A 23,219-nucleotide genomic window follows, 5' to 3' on the forward strand; every position below is an offset into this window, starting at 1 on the left:
ATAGATTTGAGGACGCTGCCAGGACTCGAGGGCTTGAGTTATAGGGAGAGGTTGGGCAGGCTTGGACTGTATTGCTTGAAACATTGGAGATTGAGGGAAGACATTATAGAGGTGTATAAAATCATGAGGAGTATAGATAGAGCGAACGCACATAGTATTTTTCCCAGGGAAGGAAAACGCAAAACTAGAGGGCATAGGTTTGTGAGAGGTGAAACATTAAAAGGGACGTGAGGAGCAACTTCCTCACCCAGAAGGTGGTGAGTATATGGAATGAGCTGCCAAAGAAAGTGGTTGAGGCAGGTACAATAACTCAAAAGACACTTGGATAAGTATATGGATAGGAGAGGTTTAGAAGGATAGGGGCCAAATGCAAGCAAGTGGGACTAGCTTAGTGGGCACCATGGTCAGCATGGACGATTCATGCTGAAAGGTCTGTTTCCATGCTGTATTACTTGTTGACTCTAAGGGGAAGGAGAACATGAGACAGTTAGATGCAAGGATCACACCACCTCTCACATTTACAGGCCTCCGCTTGACATTGGCTCAGCAATGGCTGATTCACTGCTGGCCTCCATAGGCATCTCCAGAGGTGTATCAAAATGCTGCCATCCCCATTTCCCTCCTGATGGATCCTGGTAGTGGTGGCATCCGTTAGTCTCGCGAGACCATGGATCTGCGCATGGAGAGTCTTGCTTCAGTCGGTAGTGGTAGAGCAGCGTCTGTTGTGACTTTTAGAGGTCTACATGGGAGTGACAGTCTCGGCTGCAGTGACTGCACTTGAAGGCGCTGTCCTCCTGTGTTGCTTTGGTGCTGTTTTTCCGGCGAGTGCACTTTTCTTCAGCAGCTAGCCTCAGCTTGTTCTCCTCGTTTCAGACCTCTGTGTAGTTCCAGCCTCCAGCAAGAGCGATCACTTGCAATTTCTTCCCACCTCTCGACGTTCATGTTCAGTGACTTCATACCTCTTTCACAGACATCTTTGAAGCGAAGATGGGGCCATCCTTGCGCTCTCTTGCTGGAGGTCAACTCCCCGTACAGTAGGTCTTTCCGGATCCTCCCATCTGGCATGCGATGTACGTGGCCCAGCCAGCGGAGACGACGTTGTTGAAGCAGGGTGAAGAGGCTGGGTATCTGAGCGTGGGTCAGGACCTCATTGTTGGTGACTCTGTCAGTCCACTTGATGTCCAGGATGCATCTCAGGCTACGAAGGTGGAAGGCATTAAGATGCATCTCCTGTCTGGAGTAGAGACTCCAGGTCTCGCTGCCGTAAAGCAGCGTGCTGAGGACGCAGGGCCTGTAGACTGCAACCTTGGTGTGTGTTGTCAGCTTTCTGTTCTCCCAGACTCGCTTTGCCAACCTGGCGAATGTTGAGGCTTCTCGTCCGATCCATCTGTTGATCTCGGAGTCTAGGGAGAAACTGTCCGTGACAGTGGAACCAAGGTATGTGAACTGGTGGACTACCTCCAGCTCATAGTTGTTGATGGTAATAGCAGGGGGGTGCTCAACACCTTGAGCCAAAATGTTCATCTTCTTCAGGCTGATGGTCAACTTAAAGCCCTGGCAGGCTCTTGAGAAGCTGTCCATGAGGCTTTGCAATTGCTCTTCAGAGTGTGTTGCCAGTGCTGCGCCGTCTGCAAACAACATATCCCTGATGAGTACTTCACGAACCTGGGTTTTCGCCCTTAGCCGGGACAGACTAAACAGCCTCCCGTCCAATCTGGTGTGGAGGTAGACACCATCTGTTGACGTTCCAAAGGCGTGCTTCAGCATGACTATGAAGAAGATGCCGAACAGGGTGGGAGCAAGCACACGGCCCTGCTTCACACCGCTGCCGATGTTGAAGGCCTCCGAAGAAGAGCCTTCAAACTGAACCACGCCTTTCATGTCTGTGTGGAATGACTGAACTATCCTGAGGCGCCTTGAGGGACAACCAGTCCTGGTGAGGATTCTAAACAGGTCGTCTCTGTTCACAAGGTCGAAGGCCTTCGTGAGGTCTATGAAAGCAACATAGAGTGGTTGTCTTTGCTCTCTGCATTTCTCTCGTAGCTGTCGAAGGGAGAAGATCATGTTGATTGTAGAGCGTTCTGACCTGAAGCCACACTGAGATTTGGGATATACCCTTTTGGCGATTTTCTGCAGTCTGTTCAGGACCACACGGGTGAAAACTTTCCTGACGATGCTCAGCAAAGAGATCCCCCTGTAGTTGTTACAGTCGCTTCTGTCCCCTTTGTTCTTATATAGGGTGACAATGTTGCAGTCTCTCATGTCCTGCAGCACTGCTCCCTCTTTCCAGCACTGGCAGAGTAGTTTGTGCAGGTGGTTTAGCACCTACCATTTACCATTTACAGGACACCATTTACGTATTTTCTCTGTATGTCTGTATGTCTGTATGCCATCCCCATTTCCCTCCTGATGGATCCTACTACCTCCATTTTAACAGCACCTTATACTTCTAGAAGGAAGTGTGTTAGTTGCTGTCTGGTGAGTGATATGATTGCTTGGAGCAGTTAATGGGTTATGGCATTTGCAGATGCCCTCGCTGACCTTGACCTAGTATTGGAGGGCTCTGGACTTCTTTGCAGTACAGCATCCAGGTCCTCAAGGTCTGACTCGTGGCATTGACTACATGTCAATTTGGTCCCACTACATTCAGAGAGTTGGTCCAGTGGGCCACCAATGCCCCTGTTTGATGGAGCACATCTCTGCTTCTCTCCACCGAGGCCTCCAGTATATTGTTGAAAATCTTGAAGCTCACTCCTGCCATGGTGCCATTTACATATTTTCTCTGTATGTCAGCATGAATTCCACTGACCGTTCCAGCCATAGTGCACATCCTTCAGGAGGTGGTGGCTGCTTCAGTACCAATGTTTTCCCACTATGCTGCCCCCTTGCTAAGGCATGCAGCTACTCAACAGCATGGACACCAGTGGCAGATGTTGCAAAAATGCTAAATAACAGGGAACACAAAGTTGCCATAACATGTACAGTTTAATTCTGCATTGCGCTCCTTCTGCCATTTCCTCCCCACTCCAGTTATATGAATTTAGCGCTTGATGCTTTCAATATAATGTCCCTGCCTTTGAGTTCCATTCATCCATGAGTATCACTGCTTTTGTCTCCTACTTCCTGAATTTGCTAACCTGTATTGTTCATTTTAATAAAAGTCCAGATCCTATTGTTTCTCTGTTCAGCTTAGTATCTTATTTTACAAAGCAGTAGGTGGTTTCCTCAGTCTTCCTTCCAAGGTGCACCATCATATAGTTATCTAAATAAAATTCATTTGCTGTTATCAGGCTATTCCTGTAATTATAATAGCTCTTGTGTTTTGTCTCACTTTTCCTCATTATTATCTATTCCTTCCAAACTGGTGTCATCTGAAAATGAAATATTTTTTTCCAAATAAATTAGGTTGCAAAAAATGCTGTATAAGAAAATTAGTGCTAGGTTGAAGCTGGCATGAAATTATTGAATGTGACAACTTACCATCCACAGATGCTCTATATTCAGAATGAAAGTGATTAGTGTGCCATACCTAATCAACATAACTGACTTATCTCTAAAAATTTAAAATGCAACTTTTGCAGACAGTTAAGCAGCCACCAGATTTTACTGTTTTAATGACATCTTGTGAAGTCTCCCAGCTGGCAAATGAAAGGGTGATAACAATTTTTGATTCTTTGAAGAATTCCCTTTCAGAGGTGATTGCTCATTCCAAAAAAATGCAGAGCAAAAAATAGTGCATTAGTATGAATGAAATTATGTTTTGTCCAGCAATACGTAGTCATTATATTGACTGATATCTCTGTATTTCTTCAACCTGTGCCATTGAAGCCATTACAGTTTTGGAAAGCTTTCACGGGAGAGAGTGAGCTTCAGGATCTTGGTACCGGAGGCTTTGATTGAGAGGAACAGAGATGTGCACCATTAGAAGTGTTAAATACAAGCCTAGGAGTTCCTAACAGTGTTATACTTTAAACTAAAGGCAATAGTACAAAATAAGTTTGAAGTATTGTGTCCTACAGAGAAAATACGTCACCTACTAAGCGACTGTCAAGAATTTCCTATGAAGCTGTTAAGCTCACAATGGCATTATACTGTGCAAACGTATTAGTTCTGCTTGTCTATGCAATTAATAATGCTGTGTTGTCTTCCAGATATAACGTCGCACATTATAAATTACAACAAATGTGGTGATTTTATTTAAATTTAAGGATAGTCCATTAAGTTCTGAACATCCATGCCTTTTCTCCCAAAGCACTTCAGGAGACTAATTGCAGAAAGAAAACGGGCAGAAGCAGAAGAAAGCTGTCAAGATTAGATATCACCAGGGGCAGGTTCCCATGCTCACCAATGTGCAGTCGTCTAATCCACAGCCCGAAAAATGTCTGAGGAATACTGCTCTTAGAACAGATGGTAAAACAAGTTATTTGAATATTGTGATGAGCAGCAAGCTTAATTTTTTGACCACTTGACCGTAATTGAGCATTTTACAAATTTGACCATTTGATAATGTTTAAGAGAGAAGAAAGATTCACAAGGGTTAATATTTTAGTAAGAGAAATTTTGAAGGGATGCGGAATAAGTTGTAACAGTAAATGTGGCTAAACTGCACAAACCATTCAAACCCATTATTGTGACAATACGAACCTAGGATATATCCACAAAAGTCCAAGATTCCATTTGTGTGATCAAGCAACCAAGGTCAACAAAGGACCTAAGAGACACTATCAGAATAATTTCTTTTTGAGATATAACTACCAGCTGTGAAAGAACAAAAAGTGATCTACGTGTCCAAATCCAAGTCTCTAAATACTCGTGAATCTGGTAGAAAGGGCAATCAAAGGCAAATTCTGGAGTAGAATTTATCTTATGAGGGTTTAAGTTCAAAATTGAGGAAGCGAAAGTTCAATTTTACTGAGTCATTGTGATATGTTATCTAGAGAATATTGATAAAGGAAGGCTAACCCCTGAGCTTTGTTACTATTCATCCCTCACTCGACTTCACTAAAAGAGGTTATCTGCTCATTATATTTGTTTTATGCGAGCTTGCTGTACAGAAATTGGCTCCCATCTTTCCTCCACTGCAAACCATACTTCAAAAGTGCATCACTGGCTCTAAACCAATTTGGGATGCCCTGAAAGTGATATGAAAGTCGCTATATAAATAAAAGCCCCACTTTTTTTTACTGCAATCTGTTTTCTAGACTAAAACTCTGAAAAGCTTAGGAAAGTGTGCAATGTAGATCTAGCAGAATAATACCCAAGTTTAAAGCATTAAATTATGAGGTGATGATGTGTGGTTGCATAAATTATTTCATATACACTTCAATTTAGAATGTTAAGCATAATTTCAATCAAATGGTTTAAAATGATAAAGGGATTCTAAAGAATTGAAGCAAAAAGATAATTTCTTCTGGTGGGGAATCCAGACAAAGATGCATAATGAAAATATTAGAACTAAGAGTGAGACTTCTTCCACATGATGTGAGGTGTTAATGTGGAAAGTCTATGGACAGCAGGTCAGATGAAATATTCAAACTAGGCTAGAAGACATTTGCTGTGTCAGCCAATTTGATGCCTAAAATGCATTAAACAGATCACAGATGATTGTTCAGAAGGATCAATGGAGTTATTGACAAGCAGCTGCATGAGAACCATACATTAACATGTCAGACATACAGAAGGTGTCATGACTTGCTCTCGTTACTAGGCATTTCAAAAATGTCTGTGCTTCAGAGAGCTTTTGACAAGGTCCCATATAATATATTAATGTGCAAAACTAAAGCACTTGGGATTGGGGATAATGTACTAGCGTGGATAGAGAACTGGTTGGCAGATGGGAAACATAACTTAGAGATAAATAGGATCCTTTTCAAGTGGCAAGTATTGACTGGTGGGGTACCGCAGGGGCCCCAACTGTTTACAATATTGATTAATCATTTAGATAGGAAATCTCCAACAAAAACAGACATGCTTGAAGAACTCAGCCAGTCAAGCAATATCTGTGAAAAGAGAAATCAGTCATTGTTTTGGGTTGATTAACGTGAGTTTTTTTTCACTTTGGTGGCAAAAGCAGAAGTGCAAACTATTATCTGAATGAGAATAGATGAGGAAAGGTGGAGGTCCAAGGGACCTGGTAGTCCATGTACACCAGTCAGTAAAAGTAGACATGCAAGTACGGCAGTTGGTTTGGAAGGCACATGGTATGTTGGCCTTCACAGTGAGATGGTTGGAGTACACAGGGACAAGGATGGCCTACTGTAATTGCACAGGGCCTTGGTGGGAACACACCTTGAGTACCGTGTGCAGTTTTGACCTCCTTGTCTGTGGAAGGGTGTTCTTGCTATGGAGGGAGTACAGCAAAGGTTCACCAGACTACTTCACGGATGGCAGGGCTGATATATGAAGAGACATTGGGTCAATTGGTTTATATTTCCTAGAGTTTAGAAGAATGAGAGGGTATTTCATTCAAACTTATACAATCCTGACAGGACTGGACAGACTACACACAAGAAGGATGTTTCCAATGGTGGGGAAGTCCAGAACCAGGTGTAGCAGTTAGCGTAACGCTATTACAGTGCCAGCAATCCGGGTTCAATTCTGGCCGCTGTCTGTAAGGAGTTTGTACGTTCTCCCCATGTGTCTGCGTGGGTTTCCTCCTGGTGCTCCGGTTTCCTCCCACATTCCAAAGACGTACGGGTTAGGAAGTTGTGGGCATGCTATGCCAGCACCGGAAACGTGGTGACACTTGCGGGCTGCCCCCCCCCCCCCAGAACAGTTGCCGTAAAAAGATGCATTTCACTCTGTGTTTTGATGTACATGTGACTAATAAAGATATCTTATCTCATCAACCTCAAGTTGAGGGGTGTACTATTTAGGATGGAGCTAAGGAGAAACTTCTTCAACCAAACAGTGGTAAACCTGTGCAATTGTCCACCATAGAAGGCAGTTGAAGAAAAGTAATTAAGTATATTCAAGGAGGAGTTAGATGTAGTTCTAGTTATGCTCAAGAGATCTGGGGATATGGGGAGAATGCAGGAATAGGGTAATGAATCTGGATGATCAGCCATGTCATATTGAATGACAGAGAAGGCGCAAAGGGCCTCACAGGTTAATCATCCTCTTGCTTTTTGTGTTTCTGTGAAGAATATCTGCCAAAGCAGCAAAGCAAGAAGGAAGGTTGGTGGATCAAACACTAATTCTAAATAAGTTCCAATAACTCCATCAGCTGCATAATTTCTTAAATAGGGAAATGAAAAGCTAATAAATTGCTGTGCTTAAACTATGCTGCCTCAGTTTCATATTCAAGTATTACTTATTGCCATTTTGACGGCTCCCACTGTTCATTAATAAATAACGATAAACACATCACAATATACAACTCAAGTACAAGGCATTTATTTAGAATACATTTGTTGACAGCTTGAGTTAGTCCAGCCACAGACCACTTGGTACTTCTGCTTTATTTCCAATGTTCGACATTTGAAATACCATTCCTTCTTGGGGCACTCATAATATATCAATTGTTAATGTAAAATGTTTTGCTCTGAACTTGCAATAATCAGGACACAACACCAAAAAGATCAGAAATTGTTTGCATAAAGGCAAACAAAGCAATAAGTAACATCTCAATTGTGGTATTAATTCATTCATGGAGAAAGTCATGACTGTCATACGAAACCAATTTGCTACTATCAATTTCTTATTTATGCAAAAGTTTGAAGATTATCTTACAAGCTACCTATAATTTTAAAAAAATATAATGGACCAGGGTTAATTTTCACTTTGAGTGAGACCCTAAAGTTTCAATTGCCTATTGCATATCTCTTCTAATTTTCAATTCCACTGACATGGGATATGGAAATGCACTCTAACTTCTCTCAAAACGACAATTTTAAAATAATGATCCCTTGTCCCTGATTCCCAACCAGAGGAAATAACTTTTTCCTTTTCATCCTATTAAGGCATTTCAATGCTATTTTCTGTTCCAGTATTCCAAGCCGCTACGATTGATGTTACTCCTCCACAAGCTAGATGCAATCTGTTTATTTCTGGATACTATTCCTGAGGGGGCACTTCAGCAATATTCTCCCAAGCCATACTACCCTCAGCAATGATCAAGAAATGCTCCACAGCATCTACTTATGATTACATCGGTAACATTTAAGCATTCCAAAGTTGTATTCCAAAGGTGAAATTTTGTTCACAGTGTGGCACATGGATTGTCAATATTCTATGCAATCTTTGGCTATATGTCTATACTTTTTTACCCATAACATTCAAAATCTTCCCTTGCCAAATATTTTGGGACTAATTAATTAAAAGTTTATTTTGAATAGCAAATCAGACCAGAAGGGAAATAGCAAATACTTTCACAAGCCTTGAAGGCAAGCAATAGTTAAAGAGAAATCGCTTGGAATAGGCATTGATATTAAGAACATATGAATTAGAAGCAGGAGTAGGCCACTTGGCCCCTCAAGCCTGTTCCACCATTTAATTAGATCTGGTTGCTAGTAACGGAGTTGTAGTTTAATTGGATTCATGTTGTAAAGAAATAAAGAACTTTCAAATGAAGGTTTTTGGATTAGATTTTAACTAATGGGATGAAATGACACAAAGTGCACTTTAATTGGTTGAAAACTGGTAGATCCAAACAATTTCTTTGGTATAGATATACAAAATTTGTTGGATCATTACATTTGCTGAAACTTTGCTTGCTCCTTCAGTAAAAATATATATTGCCCAAAATTTCCTTGGAAATTATGCCAGATCCCATTATACCTTCAGAGAAATACAAGTTGGAGAAAGGTTTTCCCAACTGTAGGAACCCCTAACAGTCTATCTCAGCTACCCACTCCTTTCAAAGTTAATGACACCAAGAGAAAGGAGTGAGAATTAATTACCTGTTTTCTCATTTCAAAATAAACTTGTTTTGGCACTGAAAGAATGGTCACTCAAAGATGAGGTGTATTTGCCTCCTGTAAGCACAAGCAAGCCCCAGGAAGGAAGGGGTCCATTAATGGAAGTGAATTAACCCCTGAAGAAAGATTTTAAAGCAATATTCACATTCTTATACAAAGGTTTAGAGTGTCATGGGAGTTGGCATGAATGGATGGACATGAGACTTTCCCTTGTGAAGGGCGGTTCCAATTTCATAGCCACATGAAGCAGGCATGTGCTGAAGATGGTTCAGGAGCAGCCGTATGGTAAAGGGAGCCCCTCCTCCAACATCACTCCCCTGACTGACCTCAAACTTCTGTTTGCTTCATTTTTGGAGGGTATCAAGACAACAGAGTACACTGAGGCCACAGATTTGCAGGAGCTTCGTTATTTTCTAACAACAAACGTGGACAAGTTTGATTTCAACTAATTTGTATTGGTTGCAGATGATTAATCAGCTAAACTATGGTTCATCAAAAAAACACTGCCAATTTGGAGTAATGGTGAGAAAACCAAAACCCCAATTAACTGCACAAGGCCAATCAGCATTGCTTTAATGTTTACAATCACAACACATCTGATAAGAATCTAACATTCAACCAGTTTTAAATAAAACAAAATTAAATTCCGGTGTAACCTAAGAGCTTTAAGTTCTGGAAGGTATGAGAAAGCTCAATGTGAAAGATTGTTTTCACTACCTGATAATTCAGCACAAGGAATCACAGTCATTGCTCTGAGGAAAAGTTATATTTTTGACCAACACAGTGGGAATCATTTCTAATTTCTTTCTAAAACTAATGAAAAAGTAAATTGAAGTTCCAGCTGCCTGCTCAGTTGAACTTAAAAGTTCCATAGGCCCCGTTGAAAGAACAGCACAAGGATGCTCATCATTCAACATCACCAATCAATTTTACTAGTATTTTTGGGATCACATTTACCTAGATTATGACACAGACTAAGATGCTTAATTGTCCTTCAAATGCTTTAGAATGTTCTGAGGTTGCACAAGTTCTAAATTAACACACATCTTTTGTATTTCTTTCAGGTCCTGTTGGAATCTAAGATGGATAAAGTACTTGAATTAAATAAACAACTTCAAATAAAGATCTCATGATACTTAGTGTCTATTATTTCTCCTTGTAAAAAGCATCTCCATCCACTCCAAGGGGGTCAGTTTTTGAGCTGCAATGGAATTACAAAGTGGAAGTAAGCCAAATTTGCCTCTTGTCATTGACCGCCCATCTGAGCAAATGTCCAGATCTCATGTCCTGACCCCCTCCATGACTTATTTCCATTTCCTTCAACATAAGCATGACGGGGTGGTGAAGGCAGGTCCTCTCACAACATGTAATTGGTTTATTATTATCACACGTACCAAAATACAGTGCAAAGCTTTGTTTTGCATGCCATTGAGATAGATCATTCCAAACATAAATATATCAAAGTAGTCTAAACCGAAGAGCAATAACAGAATGCAACATTTAAGAAGCATCTATATGAGCACTTGAATCATCCAGGCATAATAGCCTACCAACCAAACGCTGATCAATGGGATAGGTACTTAATAGTCTGCCTAGTCATGGTGGGCTGAAGGGCCTATTTATGTGCTCTATGGCTCTGCATCAACAGCAGCTTGGGGCAGGGCTGCATCATTGCTCTGAAGATCTGCTTTGCTCCAGTGGATTGAATCCTGCATTGCACATTTAAGAACCTCCTTCTGGGATCAACAGTAAACATTGAGGTTTACCAGGGCACTGTGAAGGTACTTTATCAGCTTCAATGCTTGAGAGGTTACTCTGCACACTGGAGATTATACCAAATGAATATTTGCTATCTATATGGCCCAGAAATAAACTGAACTAAGAAAACACCAACCTCCATTGAGAATTCAATAAAGCATGGAAATATGTACCACAACATCAAAGTGGTAGATCACTTTTGATTCCTAACACCACCTTCTTTCATTTAGCACCATCACCTGTTGTCATTTATTGATTCCTGTCTCCCAGCCTATCACAGATCTTCCCTTTCTTTCTCCCTTATCCCCACACCCCTTTCTCTGAATCTTGTACTTACATTATTTCCTGCTATTTTTGACTCCAATGAAGCTGTCTCTGACCTCTATCATTAACTCTGTTTCTCTCTCTCCAGATGCTTCTTGACCAACTGAATTTTTCCAGCATTTTCTGACTTTATTTCAGACTTGTAGCCTCTGCAGTCTTTTGCTTTCGGAAAGGTTCGGAAAGCTGTCACCAATCCATGCAGGATATTGTCTTCTTCGAAAAGAACCAGAAATATAGAAAATAAAAGGAACTAAATTATGCTGCTCCATGACTGTTAGGCTTCAGATGCAGAATGGTGTTCAATTCTGGGCACCACACATTATCAAGAATATCCAGGCCTTGGAAGGGGCTCTGAAGAGATCTGTAAGAAATCCGGGAGATGACAACTGTTCTAGAAAAACTGGAGTCTTTCGAGTAAAAAAGATTGAGGGGAGATTTGATTAGGTATTCAAAATCATGTATGTTTCTGATAGATTAAATAAGGGGAAACTATTTCGAATGACTGGTTGATAACCCAGAGCACAGGTTAATGGTGCTCAGCAAAACAGAGATGATATGACAATTTTTTTTATAAATGTAGTGATTTGTGATCTGATTAATTTTTAATCTGTCTTCAAAGTAGAAAAATTTGAAAGTGTACCAGAAATACCAGGTAACCAAGGAACAAAGGAGAGCAAAGAATTTAAAACAACTAATATCACTGGGAAAAATCATTAGGAAAACTACTGGGATAAATCCCTGGACCTGACGGCCTGCATTCTAAGGTTCTAAAAGCAGCACCTGCAGAGTTAGCAGGTGCATTGATTGTCATCTTGCAAAAATTCCCTTGATTCTGAAAAGGTCCAAGCAGATTAGAAAACAGCAAATGTAATGCCACTATTCAAGAAAGAAGGGAAAAAGAAAATAGAGAACAGACTAGCCAGTTAGCCCAACATTTGTTATCAGGAAAATGCTAAAGTCTGTAATTAAATTAGTGATAAGAAAACGCTTGGAAAAGCATTAAATAATTAGGCAGAGTCAATATGGTTTTATTAAAAGGAAATTTTACTATAAATTACATTTCACTCCCTCCTACTATACTAAATCAATCTAACTTGGATTTGATCAAGAAGCAAAATGGCACCATTAGATTCAATTTCTACTGAGTTTAACAAATTTATTAGTGTCCCTTGAGGATGTAACCAGTGGAACAAATAAAATGGAAAAGCTGGATGTAGTGTATTTGGAGTTCCAAAAGCCATTCAATTATGTGCTGCATTAAAGGTTACTGCTCAAGATGGAGTTCGTGGTAATACATTAGCATGGATAGAGAATTGACTAATAGTCTGAAAACAAAGGGTAGAAGTAAACAGATTACCAGGCTGGCAAAACTGTAGATGGTGGGGTGCCTCAGGGACCAGTGCAGGGACCTTGGGTATTTGCAATCTACATTTAGATGAAGGGATAAGGACAGAAAGGTAAGTGGCAAGTAAGTTATGCACTGAACACCATGTACCTACAAAGTCATATGAATAGATTAAACAAGTTGGCAAAACTTGATTAATCTATTCATATGACTTCGTAGGTATAGCAAATGGATCATAAATCTGAGCTTATCTAGTTTGGCAGGAAGAATAGAAATCTAAATAGTGTGACATTTAACGTTTGTCTTCAGAAAAAATCAGCTATCCTCATAGAAGAAACACAGAAAGTTAGCACACAGATACACCAAGTAATTAAGAGGAAGATATTGGCCTTTATTGTGAAGAGTGTAGAGTAGAAGGCAAGAAACTCTTAGTACAACTGTGATGTGACTAAACCTTGAATGTTACGTCAGAATCAGATCAGGTTTATTTTATATGATGTGAAATTTGTTGTCTTGCGGCAGCAGTACCGTGCGAAGACATAAAAATTACAATAAATTACAAAATAAATAAAAAGTGCAAAAAAACCCAATAACTAAGTAGTGTTCACAGGTTCGTGGACCATTCAGAAATCTGATGCCAGAAGGGAAGAAGCTGTTCCTAAATCATTGAGTGTGGGTCTTCGGGCTCCTGTACCTCTTCCCTGATGGTAATAATGTAAAGAGGGCATGTCCCAGGTGGTGAGGGTCCTTAGTGATGGATGCCACCTTCTTGAGCACCACCTCTTGAATATGTCCTCGATGGCTGAGGGGGGCTGTACCCGTGATGGAGCTGGCTGAGTCCACAACCCTCTGCAGCCTCTTGCAATCCTGCGCATTGGAACTTCCATACCAGGCAGTGACACAACCAGTCAGAATGCTTTCCACTCCACATCTGTAGAAATTTGCAAGAGTCGTTGGTAACACACGAAATCTCCTCAAACTGCTAATGAAGTAGAGCTGCTAGTGTGTCTTCTTCATGATTGCATCAATGTGTTGGGCCCAGGATAGATCCTCCAAGATGTTGACGCCCAGGAACTTGAAGCTGCTCACCCTTTCCATCGCTGACCCCTCAATGAGGACTGGTGTGTATTCTCCCGACTTCCTCTTCCTGAAGTCCACAATCAATTCCTTGATCTTGCTGACGTTGAGTGTGAGGTTATTTTTGTGACACCACTCAACCAGCTGAACCATCTCACTCCTACACACCTCCTCATCACCATCTGAGATTCTGCCAACAACTGCAAATTTATAGGTGACATTTGAGCTGTGCTTAGCCACACAGTCATGAGTGTAGAGAGAATAGAGCAGTGAGCTAAGCCTGCATCCTTGAGGTGTGCCTGTGTTGATTGTCAGCGAGGAGGAGATGTTATTACTGATCCGCACTGACTGTGGTCTCCTGATAAGGAAGTCGTGGATCCAGTTGCAGAGGGAGGTACAGAGGCCCAAGTTTTGAAGCTTGATGATTAATATTGAGGGGATGATGGTATTGAATGCCAAGCTGTAATCGATCAGCCACAATCTTGTAAAGGAATGAGGTAAGCTCAGGATGTCACATCGCCCACTCCTACATGTTCCAAGTGTAGCTTTCACAAAGACCCTATAACAGATCTACAGCAGATACAATCTCACTGCTTCTTCACTCAGCTTTGGGAGTATCTGGACAACAACGATACATACGTCAGGCTGCTGTTTATTGATTACAGTTCAGCGTTCAACACCAACATCCCCTCAGTACTAATCAACAAGCTTCAAAACCTGGGCCTCTTTACCTCTCTCTGCAACTGGATCCTTGACTTCCTTATTGGGAGACCATAGTCAGTGCAGATCGGTAGTAACATCTCCTCCTCTCTGACAATCAACACAGGCGCACCTCAAGGATGCGTGCTTAGCCCACTGATCTGCTCTCTCTACACTCATGACTGTGTGGCTAGGCACAGATCAAATGCCATCTATAAATTTGCAGTTGTTGGCAGAATCTCAGACAGTGACAAGAAGGTGAACAGGAGTGAGATGATTCAGCTGGTTGAGTGGTGTCACAACAACCTCGCACTCAACGTCAGCAAGACCAAGGAATTGATTGTGGACTTCAGGAAGGGAAAGTTGGGAGAACACACACCAGTCCTCGTTAAGGGGTCGGCAGTGTTAAGGGTGAGCAGCTTCAAGTTCCTGGGCGTCAACATCTCGGAGGATCTATCCTGGGCCCAACACATTGATGCAATCTTGTAGAAGGCACACCCGCGGCTCTACTTCATTAGCAGTTTGAGGAGATTTCGTGTGTTACCAAAGACTCTTGCAAATTTCTACAGATGTAGAATGGAAAGCTTTCTGACTGGTTGTATCACCACCTGGTATGGAAGTTCCAATGTGCAGGATTGAAAGAGGCTGCAGAGGGTTGTGGACTCAGTCAGCTCCATCACGGGCACAACCCTCCCCACCATCGAGGACATCTTTAAGAGGCGGTGCCACAAAACCACGAGAAGGCAGAATCCATCATTAAGGACTCTCACCATCCGGGACATGCTCTCTTTTCACTACTACCATCAGAAAGGAGGTACAGGACCCTGAAGACCCACACTCAATGATTTAGGAACAGCTCCTTCCCCTCGCCATCAGATTTTTGAATTGTCCATGAACCCATGAAAACTACCCCGTTATTCCTCTTTTGCACACTCTATCTATCTTTCTATCTATCTATCTATCTATCTATCTATCTATCTATCTATCTATCTATCTATCTATCTATCTATCTAGTAGTAATTTTGGTATTGGTATTGGTTCATTATTGTTACTTGTACCAAGGTACAGTGAAAAACTTGTCTTACATACTATTCGTACATATCAATTCACTGCACAGTTCATTGAGGTAGTACAGGGTAAAAACAATACAGAACACAGGGTAAAGTGTCACAGCTACAGAGAAAGTGCAGTGCAAATAGACAATAAAGTGCAAGGTCATAACAAGGTAGATTGTGAGGTCAAGAGTCCAAGTCATCGTTTAAGGGATGTCTTGCACTGTACTGTTGCCACAAAACAACAGATTTCACAACATATATCAGTGATAATAAACCTGATTCTGATTCTGATTCTAAAATTTGGACAAGGTCTAAAGAGAGCAGTTCAGATTAAAAGGCAGTTTATGGATTAGCAGTGTTTAGTGACATTCTCGAATTACTATGTTTTGCTAAGGCTACTTTGATGTTTTCCAAGAGTGCCATGAAACATTAATTAATCTATAAACAACACTGAAACATAGATAAAAGAATGAATTGCAAGGACTGTCTGCATTTTCACATCTTAATGCTTTTATGCTGTGCATTCTTTCTGCTGGTGTAATCAATTCTGATTAGTTTCCTACACCTCTAACAAACATTCCACCCTAAAGCAACATTACCAAAAGATGACTAACTGGTCATACGACTAAATATTATTTTTGGCACATTGCAAAATGGCTAGCATGTTAATTTACACAGTAAATTTATAATAAATCATTGAATTTTAATGTAAACAGCTCAGCGTTCAACATGATCATCCCCTCCAAACTTATCACCAAGTTCCAAGACCTGGGTCTCTGTACCTCCCTTTGCGACTGGATCCTTGACTTCCTCATTGGCAGACCTCAATCAGTCCAGATCGGTAACAACATCTCCTCAATGACCATCAACACAGGTGCACCTCCAGACTGTGTGCTTAGCCCCCTGCTCTTCCTCTCTTTACACCCACAACTGTGTGGCTAAACACTGCTCCAATACCATCTGCAGGTTCACCGATCACACCGCTATTGTTGGCCATGGGTGGTGATGAGTCAGCATACAGGAGTGAGATGGAACATCTGGTTGAGTGGTGCTGCAATAACAACCTCACACTCAACGTTAACAAAAAAAATGAGCTAATTGTTGACTTGAGAAAGGGGAAGTTGGGAGACCACATGTCAATTGTCATTGGTAGGTCAGAAGTGCAAAGGTCAGAAGCTTCAAATTCCTGGGCATTAACATCTTGAATGCGCTACCCTGGGCCCAGCACATAGAGGCAACTACGAAGAAGGCGTGCCAGTGCCTCTACTTTCTCAGAAGCTTAAGGAGATTTGGAATGTCACCAAATACTCTAACAAACTTCTGCAATGTGAAAGTATCCTGGCTGATTGCATCATGGTCTGGTGCAGCAATTCCAATGCACAGGAACACAACAGGCTGCAGAGAGTAGTGGACACAGCCTGCTCCATGGTTGGCACATCGTTCCCCACCATTGGCAGCATCTACAGGAGGCGCTATTTCAAGACTCCCCACCATCTGAGTCATGCCCTCTTCTTGCTGCTGCCATCAGGCAGGAGGTACAGAAGCCTGAAGCCCCACACCACCAGGTTCAGGAACAGCTACTTTCCTACAACCATCAGGTTCTTGAATCAACCTCACAACCCTAAATCTAACTCAGCAATGGAACACCACGGATTACCTCTTCCATCTGCTCTTTTTTCTCTCTCTTCACTGTCTTGTATAATTTATGCATAATTTATGTATAATTTATATTCTGTACGTTGTCTATGTCTACATGCCTGTGATGCTGCTGCAAGCAAGTTTTTCACTGTACCCGTACCTCACCGTACTTGTGCACAACAATAAACTCGACTTGTCTTTACTTGACAGATGCTGAGGATTAGTTGGATATTGTACATATTCATATCTTTGCTATTTCATCTTCTGTAAAGACAGGTTAAATTGCCATTCTTTGGAAAAATACTGCTGGTACAGGAATTCCTTCCCAAAAGTAACCATGTCAGTGGAGGTGCATTGGCTTCAATAAGATTTTTAAAGCAAAACTAATTGCTTCAGCTCTTCAGAAGTTTTCTGATTGCAGCTTCTCAATGCTTTATGTCATACTGGATGAAATGAGGAGGCTCAGGGTGATCAAGAGCCAGTATGGTCTGATTAACCACATTTACCAGGATGCCATTAACCATATGTGTAGCCTTTGTTACACATATCTGTCAATGAGTGGGGGTGGCTTCCTTGAAAGTGTTTGAGTCAATAGGGATCTATCTGGTACAGAATATTTGCCATATTATGCAGCAGAGGGCTTGCACATGCTGAGGCAGTACTGATCAACCATACCAACCAGACATTTAACTGCATCTTTCCACTGGATTTTCGAGCTTTGGTCGTGAGGCTGCTGAACGACATGGAGGGCATCCCCGCTCACAATCCACTCGCGGAGCATCATTTCCACTTAGTTAGAGGGTCATAGAGAAATACAGCCTGGGTACAGGCCCTTTGGCCCAACCAGTCCATGCCGAAAATGGTGCCCGCCCAGCTAGTCTCCTTTCCTGCATTCGGCCCATATCCCTCTAAGCCCCGCCCCTCCATGTACTTATCCAAGTGCTTCTTAAATGATACTATAGAACCTGCCTCAACCACTTCCTCTAGCAGCTTATTCCCATATATTCACCAATCTCTGCGTGAAAAAGTTGCCCCTCAGGTCCCTTTTAAATCTTTCCCCTCTCACCCTAAATCTATGCCCCTAGTTTTGGACTGCCCTACCCTGGGAATAGACATTTACCATCCACCTTATCTATGCCTCTTCAATAACCAAAGACATCATTGGATATTAGGGTACTTCAGATCTTGACTCCAGGCTTATCTCTACACTTAGAATTGCCTTCCAGTTCAGTTGACACATGAGGCTGTCCATTCCCCACCAACACTCACCACCTCCCCCCCACCACCCCACCACCAGCCTCCCAGCCCCAACTTTTCCTGCTTACTCAACATATTAGGATTTCCATCTACATTACTGGTACCTTCAAAAGAATCAGTCAGCTTTGTCAGTATCTTTTACAAATCCACATTGCTTCTCTCCCATCAGTTGAGGATTTTCATTTATTCATTCTTTCCCTAGTCATCATCTTATAAGATTTAGACAACTGATAATATTAAAATAAGTATATCAGGTGCAAGAGGGTAGCCAGGGAAAGAGTGGGTCTCTCTAGGGACGAAAAGGGGTAACTTATGCGTGGAGTCAAGGGATGTGGACATGGTCCTAAATATATTTTTTCATCTATATTCAGCAAGGAGAAGGACATGGAAGATAATGCTTTAGAGAGGGTGCAGAGGAGATTTACCAGGATGTTGCCTGGATTGGAGAGCATGTCTTATGAGGATAGGTTGAGCAAGCTAGGAATTTTCTCTTTGGAGAGAAGGAGAATGAGAGGTGACTTGATAGAGGTGTACAAGATGATAAGAGGCATAGATCGAGTGGACAGTCAGAGACTTTTTCCCAGGGTGATAATGGCTAACATGAGGGGGCACAATTTTAGGGTGATTGGAGGAAGATATAAAGGGGATGTCAGGAGTATGTTTTTTACACAGAGAGTGGTGGGTGTGTGGAAAGCGTTGCCAGCAGAGGTTCTGGGGGCAGATACATTAGGAACATTTAAGAGACTCTTAGATAGACACACGAATGAAAGAGAAATGGAGGGCTATGTGGGAGGGAAGAGTTAGATAGATCTTAGAGCAGGATAAAATGTCGACACAAAGTTGTGGGCTGAAGGGCCTGTACTGTGCTTGTAATGTTCTATATAGTGATTTCAGGGAGGGGTACATGGATAATATGGTTCAGATCTGCACCAAGAAGGAGATGTTAGATATTATGGGAGACATAAGAGTTGATAAATCCTCAGGGCCAGTTGAGATGTATCCCTTGTTGCTGTGGGAAGCAAGGGAGGAGACAACTGGGGCCATGACAGAGGTTTTTGCATCTTCATTAGCCATGGGTTAGTTGCCAGAAAACTGGAGGATAGGTAAAGTCATTCCTTTATTAAGAAGGGCGATGAGGATAAGCCATGTAACTATAGACCATTGAGCCTTATGTAAGTGGTAGGGAAATTCTAGAGAAAATCCTAAAGGATAGAATTTTTGTAGATTTGGAAAGGCGGGGGCTGATCAGGGATAGACAACAAGGCTTTGTGCAGGGAAGTCCTGCTTCACTAATTTGATTCATAATTTTTAGGAGGTTAAAAAATATTGATGAAGGCAGGTCAGAAGATGTTGTCCATATGGACTTCATTAAGGCATTTGACAAGGTCCCCAATGTTAGGCTGGTCCAGAAGGTTAAGGCACATGGGACCCAAGGCAAGCTGGCTAATTGGATCCAAAATTGGCTTGGTGATAGGAGGCTAAGGGTGGAAGGATGCTTTTTCGATTGGATGTCTATGACCAGTGATGTACCGCAAAGATAAGTGTTGGGACCCTTGTCATTTGTGATATATATTAACAACTTGTAGGAGGTATGATTATTGAGTCTGTGAATGACACAGAAGTTGGTCGTATTGTGGATAGCAAGGAATGTTCTCCAAGGCTACAGCAGAATATAGATCAGATGGAAAGTTGGGTGGAGCTTTGGCAGATGGAATTTAATCCTAACAATGCAAGGTGTAGGACATATACAGTAAATGGTGGGGCACTAAGAAATGTTGATGAATAGAGGGACCTTAGGGTTCAAGTCCATAGTTCCCTGAAAGCAGCAACACAGGTAGTTCGGGTGGGGAAGAGGCATATGAACGGTATGCAAGGCAAGTTTTTTACTGTACCCCGGTACGAGTGACAATAATAAACCAATAGGTTTGCCTTCATAGGTCAAGGCACAGAATATAAAAGTTGGGACATTATGCTGGAACTTTACAAAATAATAGTTAGGCCACACTTGGAGTAGTGTGTGTGGTTCTGATCACCACACATTAGAAAGGATGTGGTTGCACTGGAGAGAATGCAAAGGAGATTCACCAGCATGTTGCTTAGATTGGAGGACTTTAGTTTGGGGGAGAGATTGGATCGGCTGTGTTTATTTTTCCTGCAGAGAATGAGGCTGAGGGGTGACCTGATAGAGGTATATAGAACTATAAGAGGCATAGATAGGGTAGATAGTCAGAATCTTTTTCCCATGGTAGGTGTTTCAAAAACAAGTGGGCATGGGTTTAAGGAGAGAGGAAAGAGCTTTAAAGGGGATTTTAGAGGAAAGTTTATTTTTACACAGGGAGTGGTCGATATCTGGAACTCGCTGCCAGAGGAGATGGTGGAGTCAGATACAATCACTACATTTAAGAGACATTTAGACAGGCCTTAAATAGACAAGGCATAGAAGGATATGTACCCAGTGTTGGCAAAAAGGATTAGTGTACACAGGCAAAAATGTCAGCATGGATGTGATGGGCTGATGGCCCTGTTTCTGTGCTCTACAACTTTATGCTTCTATGACTCAAAGGCACCGTAGTGTAGGGGTCAGCATAATGCTGTTACAGAGCCAGTGACCCGGGTTCGATTCCGGCCACTGTCTGTAAGGAGTTTGTACATTCTCCCTGTGTCTGCTTGGGTTTCCTCCGGGTGCTCCAGTTTCCTCCCACATTCCAAAGACGTACGGGTTAGGAAGTTGTGGGCATGCTATGTTGGCGCCGGAAGCATGGCAACACTTGCGGGCTGCCCCCAGAACACTCTACGCAAAAGATGAATTTCACTGTGTGTTTCGATATACATGTGACTAATAATATCTTATTTTATTTTATCTTATCTTAGCTTATCTTATCCTGTGGACAGGACCGCTCACCACATGACTCAAGCCTATGAATCCTTGTCCTCCATTCCATCGGCCACCACAATCAATGAATAATCCTCAGCTAATTGCCGGCTGACCTGAGTATTTATTTCCAGCATTTTCTGTTCATATTTCTCATTGTCAAATCTGAAGTATTCTTCATGGAATAATTATACCTCACTTTCAAACTATATTGTTATGATGCAGCGGTAATTCTACTTTTTTGTATCCTTTCATAAATACAGGTTCAGATTGACTTGCAAGGTTCAAGTTGAACTGAACTATTTTATATAAGAACACGTGCAACACATTTCTACTAACAGTTTTCCTTATTCTCTCAACTAACTATGAAAAATTCTGAACCCTTTGCCGTGCAGAAGGTACATGTGTTGTTTACTAACAAAGACAATTACTGATTTTCCTCAATATCCACAATTACTGGCATGGTGTCCAACAAATACAATTGAAGCCTGACATGAAAACACAAAGAGCTCCAAATAGTCAACAACTCACACAACATCTGTGGAGGAAGAAACAAAGTTAACAGTTTAAGTTGATGACCTTATATCAGATCTGAAAAAAATTAGAAGTTGAACATGTTTTAAGTTGCTTAGAATGGGGAGGGGTGGGAAAAACACAGGGAACGTCTTCGATAGGGTGGAGACCAAGAGAGGCTGAAATTTGCAAATCATGGTGACGTCAATTGAAGGAGGGTGGGGCAGACTTATTAGTGGCAGTTGATCTGTCTGAAGGAGATGTAATAAGAAGGAAATGAATATAAGGCAGGGAGAAGCAAAACAATGCTGGAAATGCAAGGTATAAAACACCGCAGATGCTGGAAATCTGCAATAAAAGAAGGGAATGCTGGAAATACTCAGCAGGACAGGCAGCATTTGCAGGGAGAAATCTGATGAAAGACAATCAACCTGAAATATTAACATTAGTTCTGTTTCTCTCTTCACGGATGCTGCTTGACTGGTTGCGTATTTCCAGTTTTTATTGCAGATTTCCAGAATAAGAAAATTGCTTATTTTTGGACAATTGAAACCTTACCCATACAAGTAAGTAAGCAAGATGGATAAAGAGCACATGAGAGTTCTCAAAACTTCGATAAAATGTAGAAAAACGCAGGGGACCAAACTTTAAATAGTATTTTTGGTACAAGAAAACATCAACTTCCCTAAAGAAAATTATTTGAAACAACTAATGCCATGAATGTGGCTGGGGAATACTTTTACATTGAAATTAATCAGATTTATGTCAAGTGTACTGATTAACTGCAAACTCGTACAACGTACTGAGGAATATTGTGTTATCAGCATTGTGAATGGAGAATTCCAGAAGTGTACAGTTAAACCATTAATGAAGTTTTGCGCATTATTCATGGGAATAAGTTCAAGATACAAGAATGATTTACAAAGTAAATCACCATAAAATGTATTGATGCACCACAGAGAGTAATTTATATTTTGAATCTAGTTACCATGTTAATAAATGTTATTAGATTGAGTTGAAGAATGATTTGATTATTATATCTGTTTACAATAAAGGGCAAAATAATTTTCAGCAACATCTTTAAGCGGTATTATTGTAAAATCAGTGTAGAAATGAATCATCATGGCTTTTATATCCATAAAAGGTATAAGCTTTCAAGCATTCCCAACGTGAACAAACAGAGCACATTAAATTAATTTATTCCCATTTAAGTAAAACATTCCTCAGAAAAATGACAACTTACAGTTTCTGCTGTAGGTAGCTGCTAATATCAATTGATTCAGAATGGAAAATTCAAAGCAATGGTACTGTGCTGAAAATTAAGGAAGAATAAACAAGCCAAGAAGTCAGACTCAGTCAGATCTCTGTGTTGCTTTCAACTCTGAGCTTCATGCTTATACATGCTTGCCGAGAAATAATAAACCTCAGCTAAGATCCCAACCAATCACTGTACTTTAAGGAACAAGTCTTGCTGGCTGTGTCAAGCTGCATGATCTGCTGTGGAAATAATGCTCAGAGTACCTTTGCATTTCTCAATGAACACAGTATTCATACCTAGATTTCCCTTTCGTTATATCAACTGATATATTAAAAGATGCAACATCTATACTACTAATCCTATTATTTCTTTCCTGTTTGTTCAACTCAATGATTAATAAAGCCTGGCCCATTCAGACAAAGAGAGGATTGCATTTATTATGAAAATAATGTAACAAAATAAAAATCCTGAAATGTGCCTTCCCCTGTACCATAGTGGATGTAGC

At 41.2% G+C, this 23,219-nt stretch overlaps 1 protein-coding gene across 2 annotated transcripts in view; it reads right to left on the minus strand.

Moving 5' to 3' along the window:
• The window catches only part of LOC127567551 (cAMP-specific 3',5'-cyclic phosphodiesterase 4D), a 938,945-nt gene extending 916,127 nt beyond the window's left edge, over window positions 1–22,818 (minus strand). Inside the window, exon 1 of one of the 2 annotated variants that reach the window (XM_052010574.1) lies at window positions 22,700–22,818. The gene's annotated coding sequence lies outside the window, so the exon portion shown is untranslated. The remainder of the gene's footprint in view (window positions 1–22,699) is intronic. The other variant, XM_052010577.1, reaches the window with a different exon arrangement.
• Between the last annotated feature and the right edge of the window lie 401 nt (window positions 22,819–23,219).

The sequence above is a fragment of the Pristis pectinata genome, chromosome 2, assembly GCF_009764475.1.
Source record: "Pristis pectinata isolate sPriPec2 chromosome 2, sPriPec2.1.pri, whole genome shotgun sequence".
Lineage (NCBI taxonomy): Eukaryota > Metazoa > Chordata > Chondrichthyes > Rhinopristiformes > Pristidae > Pristis > Pristis pectinata.